The following is an 11,185-nucleotide window of genomic DNA, read 5'->3' on the forward strand; positions in this document are numbered from 1 at the left end:
AGATAGCAACATTCACACAACCTAGTATGAGCTATCTTCAGTAGATAGCAACATTCACACAACCTAGTATGAGCTATCTTCAGTAGATAGCAATATTCACACAATGAGCTATCTTAAGTAGATAGCAACGTTCACACAATCTATATTCAGTAGATAGCAACATTCACACAATCTGGTAAGAGCTATTTTCAGTAGATAGCAACATTCACACAATTTAGTATGAGCTATCTTTAGTAGATAGCAACATTCACACAATCTAGTATGAGCTATCTTCAGTAGATAGCAACATTCACACAATCTAGTATGAGCTATCTTCAGTTGGTAGCAACATTCACATAATCTGGTATGAGCTATCTTCAGTAGATAGCAACATTCACACAATCTGGTATGAGCTATCTTCAGTAGATATCAACACTCACACAATCTGGCTTGAACTATCTTCAGTAGGCAGCAACATTCACACAATCTTGCATGAATTATCTTCAGTAGATAGTAACATTCACACAATCTTCCATGAACTATCTTCAGTAGATAGCAACATTCACATAATCTATATTCAGTAGATAGCAACATTCACACAATCTAGTATGAGCTATCACACAATCTAGTATGAGCTATCTTCAGTAGATATCAACATTCACACAATCTAGTATGAGCTATCTTTAGTAGATAGAAACATTCACACAATCTAGTATGAGCTATCGTCAGTAGATAGCAACATTCACACAATCTAGTATGAGCTATCGTCAGTAGATAGCAACATTCACACAATCTAGTATGAGCTATCGTCAGTAGATAGCAACATTCACACAATCTAGTATGAGCTATCGTCAGTAGATAGCAACATTCACACAATCTATATTCAGTAGATAGCAACATTCACACAATCTAGTATGAGCTATCTTCAGTAGATAGCAACATTCACACAATCTAGTATGACCTATCTTCAGTAGATAGCAACATTCACACAATCTGGTATGAGCTATCTTCAGTAGATAGCAACATTCACACAATCTGGTATGAGCTATCTTCAGTAGATAGCAACATTCACACAATCTGGTATGAGCTATCTTCAGTAGATAGCAACATTCACACAATCTAGTATGAGCTATCGTCAGTAGATAGCAACATTCACACAATCTAGTATGACCTATCTTCAGTAGATAGCAACATTCACACAATCTGGTATGAGCTATCTTCAGTAGATAGCAACATTCACACAATCTTGAATGAGTTATCTTCAGTAGATAGCAACATTCACACAATCTGGTATGAGCTATCTTCAGTAGATAGCAACGTTCACACAATCTATATTCAGTAGATAGCAACATTCACACAATCTAGTATGAGCTATCTTCAGTAGATAGCAACATTCACACAATCTGGTATGAACTATCTTCAGTAGATAGCAACATTCACACAATCTAGTATGAGCTATAGCACCATTCACACAACCTAGTATGAGCTTTCTTCAGTAGATAGCAACGTTCACACAATATATATTCAGTAGATAGCAACATTCACACAATCTAGTATGAGCTATCTTCAGTAGATAGCAACATTAACACAATCTGGTATGAACTATCTTCAGTAGATAGCAACATTCACACAATCTAGTATGAGCTATCTTCAGTAGATAGCAACATTCACACAACCTAGTATGAGCTATCTTCAGTAGATAGCAACATTCACACAACCTAGTATGAGCTATCTTCAGTAGATAGCAATATTCACACAATGAGCTATCTTAAGTAGATAGCAACGTTCACACAATCTATATTCAGTAGATAGCAACATTCACACAATCTGGTAAGAGCTATTTTCAGTAGATAGCAACATTCACACAATTTAGTATGAGCTATCTTTAGTAGATAGCAACATTCACACAATCTAGTATGAGCTATCTTCAGTAGATAGCAACATTCACACAATCTAGTATGAGCTATCTTCAGTTGGTAGCAACATTCACATAATCTGGTATGAGCTATCTTCAGTAGATAGCAACATTCACACAATCTGGTATGAGCTATCTTCAGTAGATATCAACACTCACACAATCTGGCTTGAACTATCTTCAGTAGGCAGCAACATTCACACAATCTTGCATGAATTATCTTCAGTAGATAGTAACATTCACACAATCTTCCATGAACTATCTTCAGTAGATAGCAACATTCACATAATCTATATTCAGTAGATAGCAACATTCACACAATCTAGTATGAGCTATCACACAATCTAGTATGAGCTATCTTCAGTAGATATCAACATTCACACAATCTAGTATGAGCTATCTTTAGTAGATAGAAACATTCACACAATCTAGTATGAGCTATCGTCAGTAGATAGCAACATTCACACAATCTAGTATGAGCTATCGTCAGTAGATAGCAACATTCACACAATCTAGTATGAGCTATCGTCAGTAGATAGCAACATTCACACAATCTATATTCAGTAGATAGCAACATTCACACAATCTAGTATGAGCTATCTTCAGTAGATAGCAACATTCACACAATCTAGTATGACCTATCTTCAGTAGATAGCAACATTCACACAATCTGGTATGAGCTATCTTCAGTAGATAGCAACATTCACACAATCTGATATGAGCTATCTTCAGTAGATAGCAACATTCACACAATCTGGTATGAGCTATCTTCAGTAGATAGCAACATTCACACAATCTAGTATGAGCTATCGTCAGTAGATAGCAACATTCACACAATCTAGTATGACCTATCTTCAGTAGATAGCAACATTCACACAATCTGGTATGAGCTATCTTCAGTAGATAGCAACATTCACACAATCTGGTATGAGCTATCTTCAGTAGATAGCAACATTCACACAATCTGGTATGAGCTATCTTCAGTAGATAGCAACATTCACACAATCTAGTATGAGCTATCGTCAGTAGATAGCAACATTCACACAATCTAGTATGAGCTATCGTCAGTAGATAGCAACATTCACACAATCTATATTCAGTAGATAGCAACTTCACACAATCTAGTATGAGCTATCTTCAGTAGATAGCAACATTCACACAATCTAGTATGAGCTATCTTCAGTAGATAGCAACATTCACACAATCTAGTATGACCTATCTTCAGTAGATAGCAACATTCACACAATCTGGTATGAGCTATCTTCAGTAGATAACAACATTCACACAATCTGGTATGAGCTATCTTCAGTAGATAGCAACATTCACACAATCTGGTATGAGCTATCTTCAGTAGATAGCAACACTCAAACAATCTTGCTTGAACTATCTTCAGTAGATAGCAACATTCACACAATCTGGTATGAGCTATCGTTAGTAGATAACATTATTCACACAATCTTGAATGAGCTATCTTCAGTAGCAACATCTGCTATCCATATGCTTCGACAAAAAAGTCCAAGTTTTGAGGGGTTTTTCAAAACATCAAGAGCTATCCCAAGAACCGCTGAACCAATACTATGCTTGTTTTACTCATTTTAATGCAAATTTCATTCTGATTCCAAATATGGTCATAAAAATGTATAATTCTGGAACTTTTGAATTTCTAATGAAAATTTCAAACCTGTCGTCTGCAGTCGACACCCTCGTAGAGATGGTTTTAATATGAACACACCAAGTCTCTCTCTGTCTCTCTTCCTATTTCGTAGTATGCTTCTCTCTTTTTCCTCTCCTTATCTTACATAAGAGATAAAGGGATAAGGTATTTATATGAACTGCATGTATTTTGGATTATAGTTGACTTTTAGGGCAAGGGTTGTTTGAGAAAATAGCTGAATATCTTACCAACGACTCGCCTAATTTATAATAAAGCTTTCACTACAAAAGAGTACAATGCCCTATTGGAACATTTGTATTCAGAAATGCAAGATAAACCTTCAATCAAGAAAAGGTTCAAGTAGACCTTTCTTTTTATTCTGATTTGAAATGGGTTGAGTTTTCTTGAGGGATCGCTTTTAGAGTTAAATTCTCAATTGCTATGCTAATCTTCGCAATCCATACCAAGTGTCTCTTGGTATCACGTTACCATGGTTACAGGCTTGCATTAGCATCCTCTCTCAGGCTATAGAATGGATTAATTGAGGTTAGCGATTTGAATCAAAGGTTTCAGCAGATAATGAGATGAAATGAAGAAGGAAATCAAAATCCAGGGATTCAAAGGATAAATGAGACACCGTGGGCTGAAAACATGTTTTCTTTTGTTATTAACATCGCTGTTGTTGTTGTTGCTGCTGCTATCATTTTGTATCATTATAACAATGGTTCTTTCTATCTTGATGTAGACTATTCATCAAATAGTTTAAAACATTATTTTGAAACTAAATCTAATATTGGAACTGAAATTTAGCAGCTCACTTGTGTCCGATCTATCGGACTTTATCAGGCACCTGATGGTGTGATTCTTTCCGTTTTTATGTGTTAAATTCAAAACATTTCTTGGACCTGTTCTCCCTCTCCCCTCTCTCTTTTACATGGTGGTGCTGGAAGTGAAAAATAAACATTTTTGCGTGTGTTTCTTTTTTAATTAACCAATTGCTTACATTTTTATTCTTATAATAATAAAAATGTAAGCAATTGATTCATTTAAAAAAAAAACACGCAAAAATGTTGATTTTTCACTTCCAGCTCCACTATCTTGCACCACTATCTAAAAGAGAGAGGGCAGAGGGAGAACAAAATTATCTTGGCGTTTCCTTGTATTTTTCTATCTTGTTACTTTTGCTCTTTTTAATATTTTTTTATTATGAAGCTGGGCGAAATCATGCGTAAATGTGACGGGAATTCCTTGTCTCGGCCGAAAAGAAACATTTGATGAGGTGTTCCAGTCAGTGGAAAGCGCACGTTTGTAGCAAGTTTGAATGTGGACAACATACTAGTGATGCGTCAAATAACGTGAGCTATTGCAAAAGTCCACATACTCTTGGGTAAATTACAAAATTGCAAATGTATCATTACGCTTGATTTGCCACATTGCAATATCTCACACGAAAATATCCCGGGAAAATGTCTTTCATGATCTTCGCTGCATACTCATAGAAGAGTGTGTCCTGGGTATTTTACACATGCTTCACATCAAAATAAGGTAAATAATTATAAAGATTGCGCTTTGAATCAAGGTTATTGAACCGTGTCATGGGACATGGGGCTATTACTACCTCCAAAGCAAGATAGAAGTCGTGTCCACACGAGAGACGAACTCAGAGGATTAGAATCCTATAAGGTTCAGTGTGGAGTTTCGCCCGTGCGGACGCATTTAATAAATAAATAAAATAAATAAATTTCGGATTTATATAGCGCCTTTTCCAGATGTTGGAGGATTCAAAGCGCTGTAATTTCGCTGCCATGGTGAATCATCACAATCAGATCGCATCAACTAGGTTGCGGCCGAACCTGGCGTATACCTATCCGCACTTGGATTGTAACATCCACCAATTATCTGTGCAGCTCCCCAAAATCCATTGGGTGAAGGAAGTTTTTAATAACTAAACAACTAATCACCGATTTTTTTTTAATCAGGAGGAAATCGGAGATCCCGGAGTAAACCTGCTGGAGCGAGCATGGAATCGGGATAAATCAAGTGCACATACAGTCCTTGGGCACGGCCGAGGCTTGAACCCGGGACCTCAGTGGTGCAATGAGAGGGAACAACCGCTGCGCCAACTCGCTCTCCCTTTAGAGGTTTATCTCTCGAAGGGAAACTTGGAGGTTTACTCACCTCAAACCCTTATAGGCCTATAGGTCTATTTATGGGGTTTCGTTGAAACACCTCCAAGCGCACTCATCAGAGGAAACTTGGAGGTGTGTGCCATGTGGACACATTTGAGAGCTATTCCATTTACAAACCACACTACCCCTGTGGAAGATTTTAGAAATATCTTCCATAGGGGAGAGTGAAATTCAAATGGAATTAACACATTAGCAGCTCCATTTGAAACTCACTCTCCCTCAGGGGAAAATCCAGGTTGAATCTTTCTCAGAGGGTGTATGATAATCAAATGGAGCTGCCTAATGTGTTCATTCCATTTGAAATTCATACTCCCCTGTGGCAGATATTTCCAAAATCTACCACAGAGGTAGTGTGGATTTTAAATGGAATTATGATTGGACAATTAAGTTTTACACCACAAGCACATATATTGGGGTTAAAGTGCACATGGGTTGGCTCGGGGTTTCAGTTGATAAAACCTCTGTGCGGACACAACTCAGAGACTTAGAATTTTACTTCTAAATTTGAAGGTTCAAAACTTTAAAGGTTCGGGCCCGTCTGAAGATGCTCAGTATCGTCTTTATTATTTGTTTGTAGATACAGCATTTTTACTAACGGGCTACCCGGCGCAGCAAACACACAATCGTTAGGCCTATGTGTTATAAACGCGTGTTGGTTTGGTCAAAACGTTTTAACAACATTTAGATGTATGGTTATAGAATGGTCATACAAATATTTTCAAAACATTTTTTTATGAAAAACACTATACAACAAAATTTTTTAAATGTTGTCAAAATGTTATTGCCAAATATTATTTTGATAAACTTTTTGTAAAATATTTTGTCAACAATTAAAAACGTTATGTTAGAATATTTTGCAGTTTGGAAAAATGTTTTTTGAATGATATTAAAACATTTTATACCCTTTTATATAACCCGACATTTAACGTTTTCTGTAAAACGTTTTGTGTTTGCTGGGATAGGATATAAGATTGTTTCTGCAACCAAAATCAAAAACGCATATAGTCGACGCGACATCCGGCATTACAAATTCCTAAAGCATTGTGGGTCGGTTTTGGCAGTTTTGAGACACTTTGCCCTTTGACCTATCGGGAAAATTGTTTTTTATAATGCTTATGAAATATTATTTCAAATGTTTTACTAGAATATGAAAAATGATAAGAACATGGCTCGGCCTATTTTATAAATTAATTATTTAAAATATTTATAATGATAACATTATTACAATAATAAATGAATGAATAATAATTAAAGCAATTTCCCCGATAGATCATAGTCCAAAATGTCGCAAACTGCCAAATCCGTCGCACAATGCTTTGCAATTTGTAATGCCGATGTCGCTTATTGAAGATACGACGTTTTTACTTACGGTGAAAAAGCTCCCCCCTACACCGCAAAACAAGTGCTAATGTATTAACATTTTTGACAAACACATTTTTAACACTTAACACCTTCATTAACACATAATTCCGTTCAACTTTTTAACACTTAAAATTTTTATAAACACATAATTCAGCTAAATTTTGAGATTTAAAAAATTTTACACTTTCACACTATTTTAAACTTGTTCACGTGTTAAAATGCTAACACTTCTGTTAAACTTTGAATATTTCGGTTAAAATGTTAACACTTTCACATGTTAGTGAAGATGTGTTAAAATATTTTAATGGAAGTGTTAAAATTATATAATGTGAACACGTTAAAGATAGTGTGTAGTGTAACACGAATGTTAAAATTGAAACAAATTTAATGGAATTATGTGTTAAAGTGTTAAGTGTTACAAAAGTGTTGGTTAAATAGTGCCAATATATCAATACTTGTTTTTTTTTAGTGCGCTGCTTGTTATTCATTTGTGCACAGAGTAACGGTATAAAACATTGCATGGTGTACAGCTTGCTTTGTGCCCAGGTGGTCTTACGAATTAGCAATAATTTCAGATTTAAACAATGGTCTTTTATACATAGCAATAATTTCAGGTTTACATCAGTAATAAACACAAATAATGGTCTTTTACGTAGCAATAATTTCAGGTTTAGATCATTAATAAATACAAATAATTGTTTTTACATAGCAATAATTTTAGGTAATAAACACAAACAACAAATATTAACACGGCACATACACATACTAACTATGAAGCTATAAAACTAATTTATAGACACTAATAAAAGTGCATTTATTAAAGTCTCTCTCTCAATGTCAAGATTTATTATCAAAATTAAAAAGTCATTATTATTAAAACAAAAAGGCCAGTCGCTAAATCCTCTAATCGTTTTACAATTACAATCTGACCTTCGATGCAAAATTTGCTCGTCCGTGTACTTGATATTTGCGTTTTACTTAAACCTATTTATCCTGCAATTTCCGCGGCGCTGATGCGTGAATGGCTCAGCTTTATCAAATATGATTTTTCATCTCTGAAGAGGCTTTTGCTTCGAAGCTATTCAAATAAGAAAGTCTTCATTTAATAATGCATTTGCATTCAAAGCATGAATTATCTATATTTTTTGATAGAGTAATAATATTTAGCGCACATGCAGCTTTTTGCATCTATAAATACTCTTATTATGTTGATTTAAGACGTGGACTGAAAATTACTGATGGGAAGATTAAACCATCATTTGCAGTGTGCAGTGCTGTTAAATTATTTGTATTGTGTTGCCCTTTTGATGCCTTTATAATAGATGAATTGATGTTTAAATACTTGAACAAAATTTAGTTTGCAAATTGGTTGTAATGACTTGTACAATATTTGATTATGGCAGGAGAGTTGTGATTCAAAGAAAACGTGATAGAGCAATTTGTTTGTTAAATGACTGTTAATATTACTATTATGTAGCAATAAAGTATATATGCATGATGAATATTATATGAGTTGAATATAAACGGTTATTTTGGTCGAAATATGAATTTGAAATAAATTGAACAAACTTGAAATAAAATTGCAAGTTGCGCCCGGAAACACTGGGCATCTTCAGACAAATTATTCTTGGTCTATATGAATTATTGTCATTTTTTTGTTATACCAATTTCTTCATATTTGCTGTCTTAGAATTCCACATGTTTTTCAACAAAAATGCTACTGTAAGGCATTTTAGTTATTAGATTAACTAAAATGACTTACTGTAACACTTCGACATAGAAATGATATGGTATCTTTTTGGTATTACCATGGAAGAAAGATACTACAATACAAAATATTATGTTATTTTACGATTGTCATTATTATTAATCTTCTTACTGCAGGCCATTTATTCAATACAATAATTTCATTGATATAATCATAAGATATCTACAATTTAACTCTCTCCAAGCGGGTGTCAACTACAGACGACAAGTTTCAAAATTTTCTTTAAAAATTCACAAATTTCCGAATTGTCAATTTTCATGACCATATTTAGAATCAGTATGAAAAATGCATTAAAATGAGTACAAACAAGCCTAGTATTGGTTCAGTGGTTCTAAAGAAAGCTCTTGATATTTTGAGAAAATATCTCAAAATTTGGACTTCTTATGTTGAAACCTATAGCACGCAGAGTATTCAAATAATATATATTACTAATGTTCTCTTATCTCATTCTGCATCATAACCACATCACAATCATCCACACAACTCCCTCTTATCATCCATAACTTATCTTTAAAGATGTTTTTGTATTCTTGTCACTACCACTCCGAGCCATTTTAACCTTATGGGTTCAATTTTTCATTTAATTTACAACCGTAGCTAAGCTTGACTCAACAATTCTTTCACGAATTCAACTAGATAGGCATCTTATCAAAAGTGTCTACGCCACAATTGCTACAAGAAAATCCAATTTCCACTCGAGTTTTTTCTCGAGTAGTTGTCTGTTTTGATCTACAAACTGATGCTGCTTCGCCCGGCTCGTGGCTATCTTTTTGGACTCGCTTTCCTGTGACTGTCACCCAGTACTAGTTTGTCATAAGACTGCGAGAAACGCGTAACTGTTCACATATGCCATAGCTGCCGTATGTCAGTGTGTACAGAAGCTACTTTGTACTTACATGGGACACATGCATGTGTAGTAGATATCTATATTGTGACGATATTAATGCTGTCCCTATACTCCTGACAATGCATGAGGTTCAATGCTCTCTAACTTTTCTTCCATATAACTCTATATCAAACTATTAAAAAAGAAACCAATCTACTGAATAATTATAGCATATACCAGATTGTGTGAATGTTGCTATCTACCAAAGATAACTCATATTAGAGTGTGTAAATATTGCTATCTTCTGAAGATAGCTCATATTAGATTGTGTGTATGTTGCTATTGAAGATAGCTTAAATACCAGATTATGTGAATGTTGCTATCTCCTGAAGATAGCTCATACAAGATTGTGCAAAATGTTGCTATCTACTGAAGATAGCTCATATTAGAGTGTGTGAATATTGCTATATATGAAGATAGCTCATATTAGAATGTGTGAATGTTGCTATCTACTGAAGATAACTCATATTAGATTATGTGTATGCTGCTATCTACTGAAGATAGCTTATATTAGATTGTGTGCATGTTGCTATCTACTGAAGATAGCTCATGCAAGATTGTGTGAATGTTGCTATCTACTGAAGATAGCACATGATAATAACTTGAAAGTGGTAATACCGCAAACAGAGCGACATGATGCCCTTCCCCCTTCTCTCTTATGCCCCTTCTCCCTATAATTTTAAAAGGGGCTAGGATAGAACCCGTATATACCATGTTTAACCATGCCGACCAGAATAGATTGCGCAGCAAGCGGATAATTATTATTATAAGGGCAAATGTGTCACTGCTTTGTACAATTTTATACAAACGGGAGCGATTGCATTGCTCTGCAGAAACGCCTTTATTGTAGCGCCAACGAGTCATGTACCGTCATTACTGCGATAGTAACGCTCACTTTCTGCCGCGGGTATCTCAGCTCATCAATATTCATTAAGTGCTCTCCGTCACCTGACCTTCCGGTAAATTGTTCTTGGCTGCACAAGCAATTTGTTCATTTTGGGATTTGGGTGTGAGCATGAATACTGTTAAGAACACACAAAATCTCAGCGTACTGTACACAAAGATGAACAGTTTGCACTTTTCCAGGCATCGAATGTGAGTTGGAATAAATATACTTTTTTTCTGTTTACTACGGATGCCGTTACCATCCATGCAACTAGTATACGTTATATGCGCATTGTGTTTCACCTGAATCTGTGAAGTTGTTGAAGCCGTACAATCACCGCAAGTTATCAATCGAGTTATATGCCAACAGTTTACTTTTGAAACTCTTTGATCACAAGCATGTGGATTTCTCAGAACAATGCTGCTTAAATCTACGGATAAGTACGAATTGTAGTTACCTTTGAAGAATTGCGTGATCACAATGATTGAAGTAATTGTTTTGACGATACTCTTTTGGGCAGATTCAAGTTTTCGTGATGTTGATGCA

The sequence above is a fragment of the Amphiura filiformis genome, chromosome 13 (assembly GCF_039555335.1).
Source record: "Amphiura filiformis chromosome 13, Afil_fr2py, whole genome shotgun sequence".
Classification (NCBI taxonomy): domain Eukaryota; kingdom Metazoa; phylum Echinodermata; class Ophiuroidea; order Amphilepidida; family Amphiuridae; genus Amphiura; species Amphiura filiformis.